We start from the raw sequence: 19,557 nt of genomic DNA on the forward strand, positions 1-19,557 counted from the left end.
AATCCAATGGCAAAACAGTGAAATTAACAAACTGAAAGAACATGTGGTCTACATAGCATTTGCGTGGGAAAACAACAAAGGCAGTAACATGTCAGAATTGAAGAATGATGGTGAGAGTGTCACAAGGCAATAAATGCAGTCTGTTAATTGTGCTATTGCTCCTGGAGCTTGGGTTAAATTGAGAAGATGTTTTTTCTCAGAGGTGTTCCTGTCCACTTAATTTATTTATTAGCATGCAACCAATGTTCCCTCTAAGCTGCAGTCTTGTGAGAAAAAAATTCTACTTTGTGAGCTATTGGCATTAAAGTTGTGAACTACAGCATAAATGAGTGTGCTCTGGGGTCATCTTTCCTGAGCTAAGACAAAAATCCGTGAGCTACGGGCTAAAAATCTGTGAGCTAACTCACGCTAACTCGGTTTAGAGGGAACAATGCATGCAGCATACGTTATAAGCATTCTAGTTTGCCAATACAAAAAAAGAATATATTAGAATATAGTGGAAGATGGGTTTAGCATATGTAATAAGATAAACAAGCAATATCCCTTATTTAAATTTGTTTGTCAATACAAAAAAGACATTTTCTGATACACTGCTATAAAAGAGAAATAGATGGGAATAGGTGATATAATTATACAATACTAAAATATGATACCATCTAAAATATACATAAAATATGAATATAAACTGTATAAAATATAGACACAGACGACAGAAAATTAGTGTTAAAACCAAGAATAAACTTAAAACTTTATCTAGACCTCTTTGTTTCTTCCCTGATTCGATAAGCCAGCCAGCCAAATTTAGCAACCCTCCTAGTCAAATTCTGATTATTGCATGCAAGCATAATTTACATACGTATCTTCCAATTGCGACCAGGATAGGCATTGACAATTGGCATGACCAGTACTTTCCGGATGTCCTTATGTAAACTGCAGTCAAAAATAGCATGTTCTAATGATTCATCAACTTCCATCCCACACAAGCAACTCTTCTTTGAAGATCTAGTAAATTTGGCCTCGATTATAGCTGAGGGTAAAGCATACTTTAAAAAAGTAAAAATTCTCCTGTGGTTACTGTTGTGTAAAAATTTAATATAGGGTCTTAAAATTATCTTGTTAAGTGTACTGACGTCAAATACAGGGCTCCCAATCCTACTCATGTCTATCTGTTGTCTTAGCGGACCATAAGTTAACATGAGTCAGCAGTGTGATGCGGTAGCTAAAAAGGCAAATGCAATTTTGGGCTGCATTAACAGAAGTATAGTGTCCAGATCACATGAAGTGATGGTATCATTTTACTCTGCTCTGGTAAGACCTCACCTGGAGTATTGTGTTCATTTAGAGAAAGTCTGTGATGCCTCTCCAGGGTTACAAAGTAAAAATAGTAAAAACAAAAATGATATTAATTAAAATCCAGCATTAAAACCCAGCCCTGTGTATGAGCACGGCATCAATGTGTGTGTGTGGTCTTTTTTGGGGGGGGAGGGGTTAGTTAAACTTTTTAAAAAATTAAACAAAAATGCAAATCTTGATCACAATTTCTTCTCTGTAGAAACAGTTTGAGTACAGTGAGTTTCATCACATGAGGGAAGGCCTTTTCAGGAATACTTATACCAGAGGTGGACAAACTGTGGTTCAGGAGTCACATGCAGCTCTTTCACACATATTGTGTGGCTCTGGGAGGTTAGGGAGGATTTTAATGCAAGTCTACTCTCAAGTAAGTATGCTTAGCATTGGGACCTCAGTCAGCCTCTGAGTGCTGCTGACCCATAGGTAGGTGACTATTTCTGCTTTGCGTGAAGTGGGAAGAAGGAGGAAATAAGGCAGGCTTGCAAAATCCTCCACCACAGAGGTTGCCCAGAGACCTAGAGCAGGGAAAGGGAGCGCAAGAACTGAGGGAGCCACTGAAAGGAGGGTTGGAATTAAAGAGTACAGCATAGGGTTCCCCCTTTATTTCATATAGGGTTGCCAAGTCCAATTCAAGAAATATCTGGGGACTTTGGGGGTGGAGCCAGGAGACTTTGGGGGTGGAGCCAGGAGACATTGGGGCGGAGCCAGGAACAAGGGTGTGACAAGCATAATTGAACTCCAAGGGAGTTCTGGCCATCACATTTAAAGGAACCGCACACTTTTTTAAATGTCTTCCTTCCATAGGAAATAATGAAGGATAGGGGCACCTTCTTTTGGGGCTCATAGAATGGGACCCCCTGGTCCAATCGTTTTGAAACTTGGGAGATACTTTGGGGAGAATCACTAGATACTATACTGAAAATTTGGTGCCTCTACCTCAAAAAACAGCTCCCCCAGAGCCCCCGAAACCCCCAGATCAATTCCCCATTATACCCTATGAGAATCAATCTGCACATAGAGAATAATGCTCAGCAGACGAGAGAGGGTGCAAGGACTACAAGTCCCAGCATGCACCTCGTGAAGGGAGGCCGGACTGGAGCGAATAGCAGGCCGGCGGTGGGTGGGTCTTTGTGACTCGGAGGAAGGGAGAAGCCAGGCAGGGAAAGAGACACGACGCTGTTCCACCCCCCCACCCCCACCCCCAGTATCAGATTTTTAGGGAGCGGGGGATTAGGCTGCTAATCCAGGGGTCCCCCAGCAGGGTGGGGGGGTTGGGAAGCCTACTTTCATAGCTCTTGTAGGAGCTATTTTTACTAACGTTGGTCAAGGCATAATGATGTATATGGTGGTTAGTGATTTATATGGTACGTGTGTGTTTCCTTCTCCCACTGGTGCCCAAATATATTTGCTAACCTTTTCCTATGCTGGTCATATGGGGACTGTTATTCTTAGAGCCAGTCGCCAATGCTAAGTGGGAGACCCCTAGCGTCACCCGTTAAGCCAAATGGCAGTGTCCACATTTCTGCAGACTACAAATGCACAATTAACAAGGTGCTGCAAGGCCACGCATGCCTGGTTCCCGTGGTTAGTCATGTGTTGGCCTCCCATTTTTTGGAAAGTTGGACTTGGCTAAAATGTTTGGAAAGCTGGACTTGACCCAGGCCTGTCAGCAGCTCCCAGTCAACACCACCACTGCGGAGGCCCAAACCATCGTAACACACAGGGGGGCTTTCCGGGTCAAGCGGCTGCAGTTCGGCGTCAGTGTGGCCCCAGGGATCTTCCGGAACTTAATGGACTGCAGAATGCATGGTTGTTTTATGTATTCTGGCCTTTTATATCACTGTATAAATAGGTCAAGTAGCCTTTGAAGTTTTGCTAAGAGCTCTTCAGGAAAGAGCAATGTAATGGCCATGTAGAAGAATAAAAACTGAGGGAAGAATCTAATTTTTTTAAGTGTTTCTTCCTAGCCACAATAGGTTAAACTTAGAACAGTGTTTAAAGTCTTCTTCCTCCTTTTTGTATAACTGGGTTTAAAATTACTTTGAGCTAAAAGTTCCATGTTTCTGCAAAGTTAATGCCAGGATATCTGATCTCTCTTGTCCTCCAATTAGAGCTCGCAATCTTCGTTTTTTCTTCTTCTTCCCTTAAGAATTCTGATTTGTTTGGATTCACTATATCTCCAGAAACCTGGCCAAATTGCTGTCACATCTGTTCACTCAGCCTTTCTTCACTCAACCTTTTTTTGGTTACCTAACAGGCCCAAGGTCACCCAGTATAATACAGTGGGTTCTCAGGCATTGAAGAGCGAAGTGGAAGTGAATAACAGCTTTATTTGGTACAGCAGGGGTGGCCAACAGTAGCTCTCCAGATGTTTTTGCCTACAACTCCCATCAGACCCAGCCAGCATGGCCATGCTGGCTGGGGCTGATGGGAGTTGTAGGCAAAAAACATCTGGAGAGCTTCCGTTGGCCACCCCCATGGTACAGCATTGTAGAGGGCTGCACAGTGAAGACTGAGGATTGGGCCAACGCAGCTAACTTATATATGACTCCTGGTTCCCACACCAGCATGTTATTGGATCTTTCAAACTGGCGGGGGTTTGTGATTGGTGTAGAGGCCTCTGGAGGCCACTTTCGGGGTGTGGATCCCCCAGTGGGGTGGTCTCCCGACTCCCTCCGCCGGCTGTTTCTGATAGCCCTGCGCCCCCTCTTTCATTTGATATGTGTCCCGTGCGGGTGCCACCCTCCCGCCAGGAGATGCCGCAAAATGAGCCCCCTTGAGGCTTATGGCGGCAGGGCTCGGGGGAAGCGAGCTAGACTGCTGTTCTTTTGAGGGGTTATAGAGTGTTTCGAGCCTGTCCCTGTGGCATCGGTCCCATCGTTGTGGGGCCCAGGGGGCCGGCGCAGCGCCACGCTGAAGCAGCCTGTCGGTCACTTCCGGGTTCCTGTCCTGCATCTCGACCTCTGGAGGCCCTCCAGGGACCCGCGGGGGCCTCTCCACTGCCGGCGCTGGCCTCTGGAGGCCTCCAGGGACCAGCGGCGGCCTCTCCGCGGCCTCCGCGGGCCTCTGGAGGGCCTCCAGGGACCCGCGGGGGCCTCTCCACTGCCGGTGCTGGCCTCTGGAGGCCTCCAGGGGCCAGCGCCGACCTCTCCGCGGCCTCCGCGGGCCTCTGGAGGGCCTCCAGGGACCAGTGCCGGCCTCTCCGCGGCCTCCGCGGGCCTCTGGAGGCCCTCCAGGGACCAGCGCCGGCCTCTCCACTGCCGGCGCTGGCCTCTGGAGGCCTCCAGGGACCAGCGCCGGCCTCTCCGCGGCCTCCGCGGGCCTCTGGAGGGCCTCCAGGGACCTGCGGGGGCCTCTCCGCAGGCCTCTGGAGGCCTCCAGGAACCAGCTCCGGCTGCTCCGCGGCCTCTCTGCGGCCTCCGCTAGTCGCTGGAGGCCCTCCAGAGTCTCTGGAGGGCCTCCAGCGACCAGCGGAGGCCGCGGAGAGGCCTTCGCTGGTCGGCGCTGGTCGCTGGAGGCCCTCCAGAGTCTCTGGAAGGCCTCCCGGGACCAGCGCCGGCTGCTCCGCGGCCTCCGCTGGTCGCTGGAGGCCCTCCAGGGACACTCCCTCCCTCACTCGCCGCCTTCCCCGCCGGCGCCCGCGGCCCACCGCCTCCGGGGCTGGCTAAACTGGGACCTCTAAATGGTCCCGGTATAGCCAGCCTGGGAGGCGGGAATAGGGGGCCAGAACCGGGACATTCCCAGGCGCCTGGGACGGTCTGGCCACCCTAGATTGTTCCCTCAATTTTTATTCTTTTACATGGCCATTACATTGCTCTTTCCTGAAGAGCTCTTAGCAAAACTTCAAAGGCTACTTGACCTATTTATACAGCGATATAAAAGGCCAGAATACATAAAACAATCATGCATTCTGCATGGAATTATTTGTGGTGGCATCATCTATCAAAAATATTATCAAGTCACAGGATTTCCCTGGAAGTGATAAAAGGCGGATGGGTACCCACTCTTGGGCTGCCTGTCCTGAGCTCCTTTAAAAGTCTCATAGCCAGTGGGGGGAGGGCACAGCACCCCCACTCAAGCTTCTCTATTCTTCCCTTTCCCTTTATGGGGGGGTGGGGGTGCTACAGATTCTATAGGGGGCACCACCCCTGTCTCCCCCTGCTGGCTATGGCCCTGGGCTCAGTCTTCCTCCTTTGTCTTCTCATCCAGGCCCTTCACTTCACCCCTGTGGGCTGCCACTGGCCTGCCAGCCTCCTCTCTAGCAGAAGTGGACTGGGGGCTGCCCCTGTCTGCCCTGCTGGGCTGGCCACTGTTTCTGGGCTGGCCCTTGGGGCACTGAGGTGCTTGCAGCTTGCCTGGTGGGAGGGGGCGGAGTCAGGGACAGGCACCAGCCCTGGACATCATCCCCATTCTACAGAACAGGCCAGTAATTCAGCTCCACAGACAGTTGGTCGCGATCCACGGGATGAAACTCAACAGTTAACTTTGAATAGTCCCTTTATAGGAACCCCGTGGCACAGAGTGGTAAAGCTGCCGTACTGCAGTCCGAACTCTCTGCTCACGACCTGAGTTCGATCCCGGCGGAAGCTGGTTTCAGGTAGCTGGTTCAAGGTTGACTCAGCCTTCCATCCTTCCGAGGTCAGTCAAAGGAGTCCCCAGCTTGCTGGGGGGGAAGTGTAGATGACTGGGGAAGGCAATGGCAAACCACCCCGTAAAAAGTCTGCTGTGAAAACGTTGTGATGTGACGTCACCTCAGAGTCAGAAACGACTGGTGCTTGTACAGGGGGCTACCTTTTAATATTCTGTTATTATTTCTTTTCAGTGAAATTTCTTAGATGCCTATAAAGGCATTGCACACTTGCTAAAAGTATTTTTAAAACATAGTGTCTGGATTGTAGCCTTGAAGAAAAAATCACTCCAGTACATTTGGAAAAAACTTCATGGGTGAACACAGTCCTGTTTGCCTATGGAAGCTGTATGATAAGAGTGCCAGTCTAACCTTCTGGGTCCAGGAATCCTGTAGGGATGCCAGCCTCCAGGTGGAACCTGGGGATCTCCTGGAATTGCAACTGGTCCCTAGACTACAGAGATCAGCTCCCCTGGAGAAAATGGCTGCTTTGGAGGGTGGCCTCTGGCACTGTCCTCCCCAAATCTCTAGGAGTTTCCCAGTCTGGATCTGGCGGCAACCCCCTTATCCCGCCAGCAGCCAGGGGGACACGGGAGTCCCAAACACAAGCCCCCAAACAAAGGGTGCTCTACCAAGTCTGGTCTGCAGTGTCTCCTTTCAAGTAGCATTGCTGAAAAATACTGTTCCAAGCAAAATGCTGCTTCTATGTAATGGCACTGGAGGGCAGCAAAGACCAGTGTTAAAACTGGAATAGATCCAGTTGGGTAGCCGTGTTGGTCTGAACTTCTAAAGCAATCGAATAATGTTTGAGTCCAGTGGCACCTTTAAGACCAACAACATTTTATTTTTGGCAGGCTTGAGATTCAATAGCAGCTCACAGGAGTGCAGCCTGGACCTTTCTGAGGGTTCCCTCTTCCTCCCCACCCTTTCTTTACTTATGTGATCTTGGGCAGCAGGCGGCTTGCTGGCCAGAAGAGCCCCAGGAGAACGAGGCCTGCTTGGGATGGCTGGATCTCTAGCTAGCCCAAGCAGGCCTCACTTGCCCGGGGCTCTCCTTTCTTGCATCGGGTTGCTTTTGGCTGGGGGGGCATATGCTAATGAGTTATACTAATGAGCTCTGCCACCTATTTTTCTACAAAATGATCCCTGAATTTTGCGCTATGAGCTTTTGGGTGCACACACACTTTTTCACATACAATGAAATGGAAGAAAGCTTTTCAAACTTATAGACAGGGTTGAAAAGCAATTTAGCATACAACACGATGTAGACATTTTAAGGCAAACAACAAGCCAAGTGCACGGGGTCAACAGCTGTATGGCTCCAGTTAAAGGGGAGTCTAAATAAATAGGAGCTCTGTGATTTGATCTCCCAACCCTTCTCTCCCCAGCATTAAAGAAGCAGTATGTGTGTGTGGGAGGGGGGGAGAGCTGATTTACAGCCCCCCTGCCAGGGAAATAGGGGCAGAGGTCAGCCTCCTCTCTTGGGTCATTTCCTTGATAGAAATTGCTTCCCCATCCAGGCAACTGTTAGCCATAGTAGGGGGGAATAGTTGGGTGGGGTGGGCCCAACTAGCACCATGGACCAATCCAAACTGTGCACCGTCCCCCACAGCAGTCTTTTTTTTATTTTAAGAGGAAAAATGGGGCTTGCCAGAAACATCAGTGTAGGCAAGCAACAAAACCCCTCTGAGGAATCTGTAGGCAGAAGTGTAGCTTCCCTTGGAACAACAGGGAATCTGTCCTCCCCGTGAAGCATTGAACTGAGCAAAAGTAGTTTCGTTCCCCAATGAAGAAAGAAAAATGTCAGTCTTTCCAGTAGTAACCATAATTAACATGATATGATCTGAAGGACTCTCAGTTTTGTGTTGAGTTGCTGTTCGCGCTCATCTTTTACACACACACACTTTACTTTTTATTTCGGTAACATTAAATGAGCAGCATTTTTGACAGCCAATGCCAATGAATTCTGAGGCCACTCAGATTTCTATTGTGAGGAAGCCAAAAGATGCAGTGGTGAAGGGCTGCCTCGATTGCTGATCTTTCTTTGAAGAGGACAGCTTGACAAGGAATTTGAAAGTATTATTTCCACAGAACAAGCCTCGAGTCGACACCTCAGATTGCTTCTCTTGTAGCCACTGCAATGCCTATAGTGGTAGTGGAAAGTGCTATCAAATTACAGATGATTTGTGTCGACCCCGAAGGGTTGAGAGACGTTCAAGGGTGGTTTGCCACTGTCCACCTTCCTGGGTGGTTTTCCATCCTAATACTAACCAGGGCTGGCCCTGATGAGACTGGGATCCCCAGCATGGTGCCCAGGAATTCCATGGCAATGCTTCTGAGAGGCCATTAGAGATTAGGGTGAATGTGCAGATCTTTTAAAATGTTGCTTTGGCAGCAGCTGCCACCACAGCACAAAGATCTTCACTGTGTGACTGAAGGGAAGCTGTGGCAGACATATTGTGGCTGGCTCCACCTCTTGTGGCAGCCATTTTATGGCAGCCATTTTGTGACTGTGCCAGATCCGAAAGATGTTCATTGGCTTAAGAAGGTTGGGGACCACTGGTGTAGACATTCCTTAAGTTGGTTTGCAACCTGCTTCTCTCCAAATCTAGAAGCCTCTCTCCTTGAGCCTTTTGTATTACACTGCTCTAAGTATCTGTATACTCCATACTTTCCCTCTCATGAGGGACTCAAGGCAACATAGCACATCAAGTACGTAGCACGTCTGGGGGCTGACCTGCATCAGTGGGTGGGGCTCAGCCCACAAACCTGGACTCTGCAATCAAGAGAACACATCCAAGGACCCTGGGTAATGCCGAAGAGCTAGGCCTCCATCACAGGTAAGGACACGTCTAAATTAGAATCCACTGCTTGCCAGCTTTAAGATAAATAATGTTCTATTTGGTACTCAAACATTATACAGTGAGTGAGGACTGGGGGTTGGTTGGCTGTCAGGAAGAACCAGTTTCAGTCAAGATGCATGAGAAGAACTGGGTGATCACAGCTGCCCTGCAGTTTTGGGGCCCCTATCTCAAACCCCCTCCCATCCAGCTGCCCTAGACTATACACCAGAGGTGGCCAAAGGTAGCTCTCCGGATGTTTTTGCCTGCAACTCCCATCAGCCCCAGCCATTGACCATGCTGGCTGGGGCTGATGGGAATTGTAGGCAAAAACATCTGGAGAGCTACTGTTGGCCACCCCTGCTATACTCTATTTTGCCATTGACTTAAATGGCTCATAGGGTATAATGGGGCTGTATATTCAGGAATAGCTGAATATCTCCCATATATAGATGAATTTGGTATCCAGGGATATTTGGCTATCCTGAATACCTTGCCCCTGAATATCCCTGAATCCATATAATACCGATTTATTTTATTTTTTTGCACACCCAAACTGGCTCACTACACTACCCTGGCTCTCTCCAAGTATCAACCCTCTTTAGGTTCTGAGTTCTGACCAGGTCAGGCTGTGCTATGCCACCTCCCCTCCCCTCCCCTTGCCAGAAACACCATTCCATAAATCATCTCCCCATCAAATTATAGGTTTATGTTTTTATTACTAACTTCAAGTAGTAAAAAAAAAAAAAGCTGTGAAAAAGCACCTTTTCCCCTTAAACCTTGACAACATCAGTTGCTCCAATTTAGATTATGATAAAATTAACAGTGAGGCTCTTTATACAAAGAGGGTTCTGTATGTTACAAATTGTGATAAAAGGAGAATTTCACTAGGGCTTCAGTCGGGCATCACTCTTAACTAAAGATTGCACAGGGAAGTGCCCAAGACCAGGCTAACGGATATTCTCTGCAGGAGTCCATCCTTCCCCGCTGTATTCGTGGGAGGAGAATATCTGTTAGCATCAAACTCTAGTGACCCGTGAAAGGAAACAAATGCATCTAGTGGAGTTACAGAGCGATCCAGTGCATGCCTGCTCAGAAGTAAGCTCCACTGTGCTTAAGGTGTCCTCCTACCAGGCAGATGTCAGTTCAGCCTTAGTTTTCCTCCATAAACTAGAACCAGCCAGTTTGGCAGGGAGTTTGTTCCTCCAGCTTCAAGGCCCAAGGCAGTGTTTATTTGGTTTGATCAGAAGAATTGCAGGTCCACTCTTTACATTTCCAGTCCAGTCCACACAAAAAATTATATGGTATCATAACTAAAACTAGTGAATCACAAACAGGTAATGGCCCCATCCAAGCTGAACCACTCGGGAAATGTGCAAGAAAATCTGAAAAATATTCATGTGGTCATTTCCTTTGAAGAAGAAAAAAGACTGTACCTTTATTTTTATAGCTATTAGGATTGAAGGTCTTGATTTATTCAACAGATAAGGAGCAGACTAAATATGAATATCGAGTGCAAATGTTAGAAGAATACTGTAACCTTTGCAAAAACAAGAGCTTTGAGAGGTATTCTTTCAGTCAAAGGATTTAATCAAAGAATGTGAAACTATTGAACAGTCTGTGAGTGATCTGAAGCTATTGAGTCTGTCTTTCAGTCTGGGGGCATTAAAGGAACTTTTGATAAGACAAAAGACTGCTGCAGTCTTAGGAATTTAGAAATATGGCTCATGGAAAATACTGTCTTCTCTAAAAAAGCCAGTCAGGGTTTTGCGAACCTGAAGTGAGTTATTCATTCAAGACCCAGAATGCAAGAGTGAATGAAGATACAACATAGTGATTAGTCCAGATGTACCTGTCAGAACTTGTAACTTTCCTATAGGCTGTTAGCTTAACCGACTCCATATTGAAAGCAAACACTAACCCAAGCAGCTTTGCCCAAATAGTTAACCAGTCCATATGTTGTGTGTGCCTGTGCATTTCAAACAAACTGTGATCACTGAAGTGTGACAGATAGCCCAAGGTCAACATCTGCAGATGGCCTTTGAAGCCAGGCCGGCCCGCACTTTCCCAGCGGGATTCCATCCTCCCTACCTGATAACAAACCCTGAGAAACAGACTGTTGTCTCCACCCGTGTGAACGATCGTTTTATTGTTGTCAACAGAATCACATAAAGTGTATCAAATGCTAGCTGTTGTTATCAGTGTTATTCTGCATCTCAAGCTCTGAAGTTCTCAATAAATGCCTATACTTGCAACTAAGTTTTGGGCTTTTCTTGAAATTCTGCCAGTTCTGCCAGTACCAGCAAGGCACAAATGTTGCAGCCTTCCAAATAACGAGTGGGATGAGTGGTCCTGTTGGTTTTCCAGGGCCTATTAATGTTTGTTGAATACCATTAGCCCTGGTATTCTTCTGGATCAGTGGGTAGGGCTGGGGGTTTCCCCAAGATATTAGTGTCATGAGTTTCCTCAAGATATTAGTGCTAAGATACTGTTCTTCCTCTCTTGGAGAGCTTGTTTGTGGGACCCTTCAGGGGTTTATATTGTCCTCTTTGCTGCTTACTATCCATATGAAAAGGCCAGGAAAGGTATTCCAGAATTTTGAAGGGTTTATTTTTTGGAGGCTGGAAGATGGTTTTCTAGCTGGTCTGAATGGAGTTGTGCTCATCCTAAAAGCTCAGGTTCCCACTCTGAGAATCCCTTTGGATTGTGGATGCTTTGACTGTGGCAGTGGCTAAGAGTGGCTTTTACTACCTGAGTTGGGTTGACTGCAGGCTTTCTTGTGATGCAGCCAATGTAAATTTTTGAACATGGACACCCGAAGGCATATATCACACATTTACTTTGACAATTAAAATAATCCTTAATCTGGAAAATAATAATCCAAGCAAATCTTGCCCTCCTGGTAAATTCCATATATGAGTCATGTCCTTTGTGAGCATATCTGATTTTGAAATAATTTGTTTCAAATTCTTGGACTTCCTAAAGGCTATAACTGGAGAATCACAGCATCCTGGAATATCCCTAATCAAGTGCCAATGCTTCTTAGTAATTTTACTAATTGCAGGTGCTGGTGTGTTCTGTAATAAACTCCAGTGTATAGTATTTGTTGGAGCTCTATTTCTAGGAGTCAATAAGGCATGTCTGTCTACCAAAGTTGCTTTATCTTGGCAATTCCCAAGGATGTTGGGAGGATACCCTCTTTGTAAAAATTGAGTTTGTAATATGTTTTGTTCTATAACATGATAACTTTATTCAGTGCAATTTCTGACTGCCTTGAAGTTCGTCCTGCACAGGATAAAAGCGCTTTGCGGGGGAGCATGTGGACAGGCTTCCACCACTCCATTTTGAGCCAGTCCGATTTGGGACACCTTGCGTGCACCCCAAGCTGCTGGTCTGGACCCAGCCTAGGATAATCATTGTAAAGGAACTTATATAATGATGGATCTATATATCCCTGACTAAGCAATGTAATCCTTAAGGAGTACTTAATATGATCAATAGGAAAAGAACTCAACCTACTATAATAATTGTCATCTCCAAATTCTCCTCCTCATAATCTACTCTGTTTAAAATCACAATCCCTCCCCCTTGTCTGCCTTTCTAATGACAATATCCTGGTTCTGGGTTAAAGAATCAGCTGCCAAAGTTCACCTCCTAAGTGATGTTATACGATCTCCTGCATGGCGGTTTTTTCCAAGTCAGCAATATCTCCGAGTATAACTTTTCCAAATGTCACTATATTGCGTTAAGAACATAAGAACATAAGAGAAGCCATGTTGGATCAGGCCAATGACCCATCCAGTTCAACACACTGTGTCATACAGTGGCCAAAAAACCCCAAACCCAAGCGCCATCAAGAGGTCCACCAGAGGGGCTAGAAGCCCTTTCACTGTGCCCCCTACCCCAAGCGCCAGAATACAGAGCATCACTGCCACGTTGACGCCCACTCACCCAGCCTCAACAGATCCCTTTGGAATGCCTCACAATCCTCTCTGGTTCTCACCACCCTGAACAGTTTAGTGTCATCTGCAAACGTAGCCACTTCATTGCCAACTTCCAACTCCAAATCATTAATGAACAAGTTAAAGAGTATGGGACCCAGTACTGAGCCCTGCGGCACCCCACTGCTTACTGTCAGACCCAGAGGCAAGGAATGGACAAGTAAAGATCAAGATCTTTTTTCAGCATCATAGGCAGGTACAGGCGTTGTCGAAACTGGCTCTCCCTCCAGTTCCCTTTTCTTATAAACCCCTTGCCTTGACCGTTACAATTCAAGCTAAGTGTGCCAAGCTGCAGCAGGGATTTTGCGCAGGTTCCCTCCTATTCTATCATCACCCCAGGTGTCTGTTATCTACCACCTCGGCCACATCTGCACTGCCTCCCTTGACCTTGGTTGCATAGTAACGTGCGGGTTCCCAGATATTCCATCCTTCCTCTAGATAAGCAGCGAGGATGCTTCAAAGCAATCAGCCAGCATAGCAAGCAAAAGCATTAGCGTTGCATAACTGTTAGCTATTTGGATACATATGGCAAGAGGAACAAAGATGGAGTGACTCTTGACATTCTGCCCCTCCTAAGTTCCCTTTCCCCCTGGCTTGTCGGGATGTTTATTGTAAAAGTCCTTGATCAACGCTTTGCAATTTGTATCTGTGGCTTTGACCCATTCTGCTTGACTCAGTAGAAAATGAGTCCATTTGATAAGATAAAAGAGTTCACCACGTTTGAACTTGGCATCAAGGATTTCCTGCACCTCATGATGAATCTGACCATGAACCAGGGTTGGGGGCGGCGGTTTCATCTGGGGGTGCCATGACGAGGGCCCAGGGTCCTTCTTCAAATAACTGGCAGGGAAACAAGGGTCACATGTTAAAGATTTTTTGGTAGCTCTAGTTCTACAGTTACTTTATTTATAATCCGTTTTATCGGGAAAGGCCCCAAGTACTTCAGTCCCAACTTTTTACAATTTTGGGCATTGTGTGCTTAGTGGAAATGTACACTTTATCCCCCACTGCCAGGTCCCACAGCTCAGAGTGTTTCTTGTCATATTGGGATTTATAGGCCTCTTGCGCCCTCTGGAGCTGTTGCCTGATAACTGTCCATCCCCTCACTATTCCTTTCCACCATTCTGCAAAGTCTATAGGAGCTGACGGGGGGGGGGGGGTAAGCTCAGGGAAAGGTTTGCCTTCATAGCCATGCACTGCTTGGAACGGGCTTATTTTGGTAGCGCTGTGCATACTATTATTGTAAGCATATTCTGCAAAAGGCAGCACAGTCACCCAGTTGTCTTGCTGAAAGGATGTGTAACAGCGTAAAAATTGCTCAAGCACCGCGTTGGTGCATTCTGTCTGTCCATCTGTTTGAGGGTGGTAGGCAGAGCTGATCCCTTGCTCTATCCCAGCCAATTCACACAGGTGCGACCAGAATTTGGCAACAAATTGTGGTCCGCATTAGGAAATCACCTTGCTGGGGAAGGTGTGTAGCCGAAAGACATGCTGGATAAACATTTGGGCTAATTGTTTGGCTGTGGGTAGTTGCTCATAGGGTATGAAATGAGCTTTCTTGAAAAGGTGTCTACCATCACCCAGATTACGGTTTTCCCCATCAACGGGGGGAGGTCAGTTATGAAGTCCATTGATATACATTCCCAGGGGCGTGAGGCAGGAGGGAGGAGTTGTAGATGCCCGGGGGGGAAGACCCCCCCCCTTCTTGGCCATGATGAAAATGGGGCACCCTGTCGTGTATTCCTCCATGTCTTTCCTAAGCCCTGGCCACCAAAATTGTCTTTGGACTAAATGTACTGTTTTGACAAACCCAAAGTGCCTCCCCCAGTTTGGAGTTGTGCAACCTCTGAATTACTTGTTTGCGTAAGGGAGGGGTACATAGAGCTTCACCCCCTTCTGCCAAAGCCCATCTTCGGATTTTTCTAATTGAAGTTCCCCCCTGGGTGGGTTATCCAAAATAGCTTGTTTCAGTTCCATTAGAAATCCCTCCAGAGGCTCGGCCCTCTTCCGGCTCTGCGCACACGTGGTGACTAAAGCGCTCAGTTGGGAGGGCGTGAATAGCAAATCTATAACCTCCTCCCTCTTGCTGTCGTGTTGAGAGAGGTGGGACAGTGCGTCGGCTAAGAAGTTCAGCTTCCCAGGGATGTGGTCCAACTTAAAATTAAATCGCCGGAACAAGCCCGCCCACCTCACTTGTTTGTTGTTGAGGTTGCGGGTGGCAATAAGGGCAGCCAGGTTTTTGTGGTCTCTCCACAGCTCAAATGGTTTCTTTGCTCCCTCTAGGTAGTGCCTCCATTTTTCTAGCGCGAGTTTAATGGTGGAGGCTTCTTTGTCCCAAACAGACCAATTGCGTTCAGCTGGACTAAATTTTTGGGACAAGTATGTGCAGGGGTGCAGTTGGCCATCCAGCCCTTCCTGGAGCAATATACCTGCGCGAGCGACGTCACTTGTGTCACATTGGACCACGAACTTTTTGTTTTCGTCAGAATGTATTAGGCAGGGCTCAGACGTAAACCGTGCCTTCAGTTCATCAAATGCTTTTTAACACTCCCCTGTCCAACCTGGAGGCTGGAACTACCTTTTAAGGCTTGCGGTCCCTTTCCCTTTGTTTTTAACTGTTCAGTGAGGGGTAAGGTGACTTCGGCAAAATTATTGATGGACCCCCTGTAAAAAATGGCGAGCCCCAGGAAACTCTGGTTGTATCTTGTTCGGGTCCATCCCCAACCCCCCCCTGGATATGCGATGCCCCAGGAAATCGAGTTCTGTTTTATGAAATTCACACTTGGACAGTTTGGCAAACAGTTTGTGCTCATATAAGGTCTGGAGTACTTCCCTCACCAATCAGACGTGTGAGGGAAGGTCATGGGAGTTCATTAAAACATCATCCAAGTAGCAAATCACGCCCTTATACAGGTACTTGTGCAACATTTCATTGATCAAGTTTATAAACACCCCCGAAGCCCCCTTGAGGCCGAACGGCATGACTAAGTATTTGTATTGTCCAAACAGGGTGTTAAATGTGGTTTTCCACTCGTCCCCCTCCTTGATGCGCACCCAGAAGTACGCATCCCGGAGGTCAAGCTTGGTAAAGATTTTCCCTTGAGACACCTCCCCTAAGAGGTCCCAAATGAACGGGAGAGGGTACGTGTTACTCATAGAAATTGCATTCAACCCACGAAAGTCAGTACATAGCCATAAACTGCCATCCTTTTTCTTTCTGAAGAGTACGGGGGCAGCATGGGGGGACTTGGCAGGTCATATGAAACCCCTACGTAGGTTCAGTTCCAGAAACTTTTGTAGTTCCTCCCACTCCCCTCGGCTCATTGAGTACAGTTTGGCTTTGGGCAGTGACTCCCCCTCTACCAGCTCAATGGTGTGGTCCATATCTCGGTGAGGGGGTAGCTCGTCTGCCTCTTGGGCATTGAGCATCTTGGTATTCGAGGGGTAGGCTGGGTGCCTCGACTTTGGTAACACATAACTTTTCCAGTTGGGGAGGGGGGTGCGGGCCCCACTTTTTGTCCCAGCGGTGACTTTCGCACACTGGGTCTAGCAAGTATATTGCGTTCCTGCTCCATTGGACTAGCAGGTCATTATCGGCCAGCCACTCTAGACTGAGGAGGGCTTGGAACTTGGTGGCCGGGGCTATGATGATGCGGGGCTCCCAGTGTTCTCCCACCCCTAGGGCACACACTTTCGTCCCCGTGCTACACGGCTCCCCCTTCATCAGGCTCAAATATATAAGAAGGGGCATAGTTCTCAGTCCTAACGCCTCTACTAGACAGGGCGATAGCAAGTCTTTCGAGCACCCTGAGTCCAGTAGGGCCCTGATACAGGAAATTGTTTTGTGATTGGGTTCACTTTTATGGGCACATAATACAAAGTCCCGGATAATCTCACCCTTAGTGGCACGGCCATGGCTTGGGCCTGCTGTTGCGCGCTCCTCACAGCAGGTCATTGTCATTTCCCGTCAGTTGGGCCTCTTCGTCCTCCCCCTCAGACTCTTCCAGAATCAGTTCCCGGAACTGTAATACCGTGGACTTGGCTTTGGTGATTGGGACTCCTGATTCCCTGGCTTTCTTCTTCACTTCCGACTTGATCGGAAAGGAGGTTCAAGGTTCCTTCGGTCTGCTCAGACACTCGCTGGCGATGTGGTTCTCCCCCCACTTGAAGCACAACTTGGCCTTGGCTCTACGGTCTTGCTCCTCTCGGGAGAGTGACTCGAGGGCCCTTTTGGGGAGGTTTGATCTTGGGGTATCTCCCAGCCCTCTTTGGGGGGCCCACTTTGTTGCTTCTTGTGGAGGGTGATCATCTTGTTGCAATCCTCTATCTCAAAGGCTAACTGGATCCACCCAATCATGTCCCTCGGTTCCCCTGCCTTTAGGGCTTCGCCATAAATGTGGGAATGCAGGCCCCTCTTTAATTGTTCGATCCTGGGCCCCTCGTCCCATTGGTGGACCTTTGAATTCAGCATGCTGAATTCATTGAGATAGTCACACACCGACCCTGCGCCCTGTTTCAGGTCTTGTAGGGCCGATATGGCATTGATCTTTTGTAGGGGGTCCTCAAAGTGGTGGCGCAGAGCCCTCAGGAGGTCTGTGGCTAAATTTAGGACTGGGGACTTGCTTTCGAACAGGATGACGTACCACTGGGTGGCCGCTCCACGGAGGCAGCTCCCAATGTATACCACCTACAACTGCTCCGTCAGGTAGTTATGGGCCCACACGCTGAGATGGCCCCATACTGACATGATGTAGTAGGTGAGGTCTGCAGGGTCTCCATTGAACCTTGCTTCACTGACCCGAGGCCCGCCTGGCACCAGTGCAGGTTCCTCCATCCTGGGTTGGGGTTGGGGGGCCGGTTCGCCCCCTGCGGGCAGCACTCCTCCCAGTGGTGGCTCTCCTCCCACAGGGGCCTCTGGTTGGTCGCCCTCCCGTGTAACTTGTTGTGGGGGACACGGCCACAACCCGCTCCGCCACCATCTGTGGTTGCTGGATCTCCTGGATTAAGAAGGAGTGCATGGCCTGCATCTCCTCGTGCAGTTTACTGCTCTGGCTGGCGAGGACTTCTTGCACCCACTCGTTAGCGCCATTATCCATGCTGCTCGCACAGTGATAGTCCCCTCCACTTTCGTCACCCTGGAACCCCCATGGGTAATTGAACCTTTGTAGCCCCGAGAGTCAGGTGCGTTGGTGGGGGTCCTCTCTCAGATCTCTGATAATACTCTCCAGGAAATCCATGGAACCCCACTCTCTCCTCTGAACCGTCACTGTGGCGGGAGTCACCCTTGGCCCGTCGGGCTTTGGTTCCTCCTCGTTGGTTGTAGTGGTTATAGTTGTCCCTGTAGCTTGGTCCTGTTCACCAGCCATCGTTAGTCTGGGTTCAGGCCGCTCAGGGATGTGTGCAGTTCCAACAAAATGTCAGACCCAGAGGCAAGGAATAGACGAGTAAAGTTCAAGATCTTTATTCCAGCATCATAGGCAGGTACAGGCATTGTCGGAACTGGCTCTTCTGCCAGTTCCCTGTTCTTATAAACCCCTTGCCTTGACTATTACAATTCAAGCTAAGCGCGCCAAGCTGCAGCAGGGATTTTGTGTGGGTTCCCTCCTATTCTATCATCACCCCAGGTGTCTGTTATCTACCACCTCGGCCACATCTGCACCACCTCCCTTGATCTTGGTTGCATAGTAACGTGTGGGTTCTCAGACATGCCACCTTCCCTCCAGATAAGCAGCGAGGATACTTCAAAGCAATCAGCCAGCATAGCAAGCACAAGCATTAGCATTGTATAACTGTTAGCTATTTGGATACATATGGCAAGAGGAACAAAGATGGAGTGACTCTTGACACTTACCATCTTCCACTGCAAGAATTGCCCATTTATACTCACTCTCTGTTTCCTATTAATTAGCCAGTTTTTGATCCAAAGAGGACTTGTCCTTTTACTCCATGACTCTCGAGCTTACTAAGGAGCCTTTGATGAGGAACTTTATCAAAAGCTTTCTGGATTCTGATACTGCAGGAATAAACATGGATTGCCCTCTGTTCTTTACCTCAGAATGGGCTCCCTGATGTTCCCACGTGTAATAGTTTCCTCAAGGAAGCTTGTCCCCAAAGTGCCACCCAACCCCCCCAGTCTCCACCAGACCTACGGTACCACAGGACTTAAATGCTCCTGCTGCCCTGCGAGGAGCAAACTATCTCACTTGACTCTGGGAGTCCTATTTGCTCTCTTGCTGCACCCATCCTTCCCTTTCTGAGGCCTGCCTTTCTGCAGGGTTTCTTTCTTTCTGCAGGAGGGTTTTGAGTGGGGTATAATGCCATAGAATCCAAAGCAGCCATTTTCTCTGGGAAGGCTAAGCTCTATGGTCTGGAGTTCCGCTGTAATTCTAGGAGATAATGAGGTTGGCACTGTTACCTTTTAGTCAGAGATATTTATAAGGTTTGGCAATTGTGTGCCATCGCTTCCAGTGAGTCACAATATCATTTCTGGTTTGCCACAATAAAGCAATTCAGTTCTGCAGAGCTGGCAGCCCTCGACCGGTCCCTTCATCACAATGAGAACTACATAAAGTTTCTCCTCATGGCTTCATCAGCCAATATAATTCCTGGTCTGCAATTTTCACTGGTGACACATGTCTCCTCTAATAATTACTTCTTTTGTGAATGTTCTTTCATAATTACGAATGTATGTGGTTGGTATATTATCTACCAATTGGCATTGAGATGGAAAAAACTTCTG

The sequence above is a fragment of the Heteronotia binoei genome, chromosome 11 (genome assembly GCF_032191835.1).
Source record: "Heteronotia binoei isolate CCM8104 ecotype False Entrance Well chromosome 11, APGP_CSIRO_Hbin_v1, whole genome shotgun sequence".
In the NCBI taxonomy this organism is placed as follows: domain Eukaryota; kingdom Metazoa; phylum Chordata; class Lepidosauria; order Squamata; family Gekkonidae; genus Heteronotia; species Heteronotia binoei.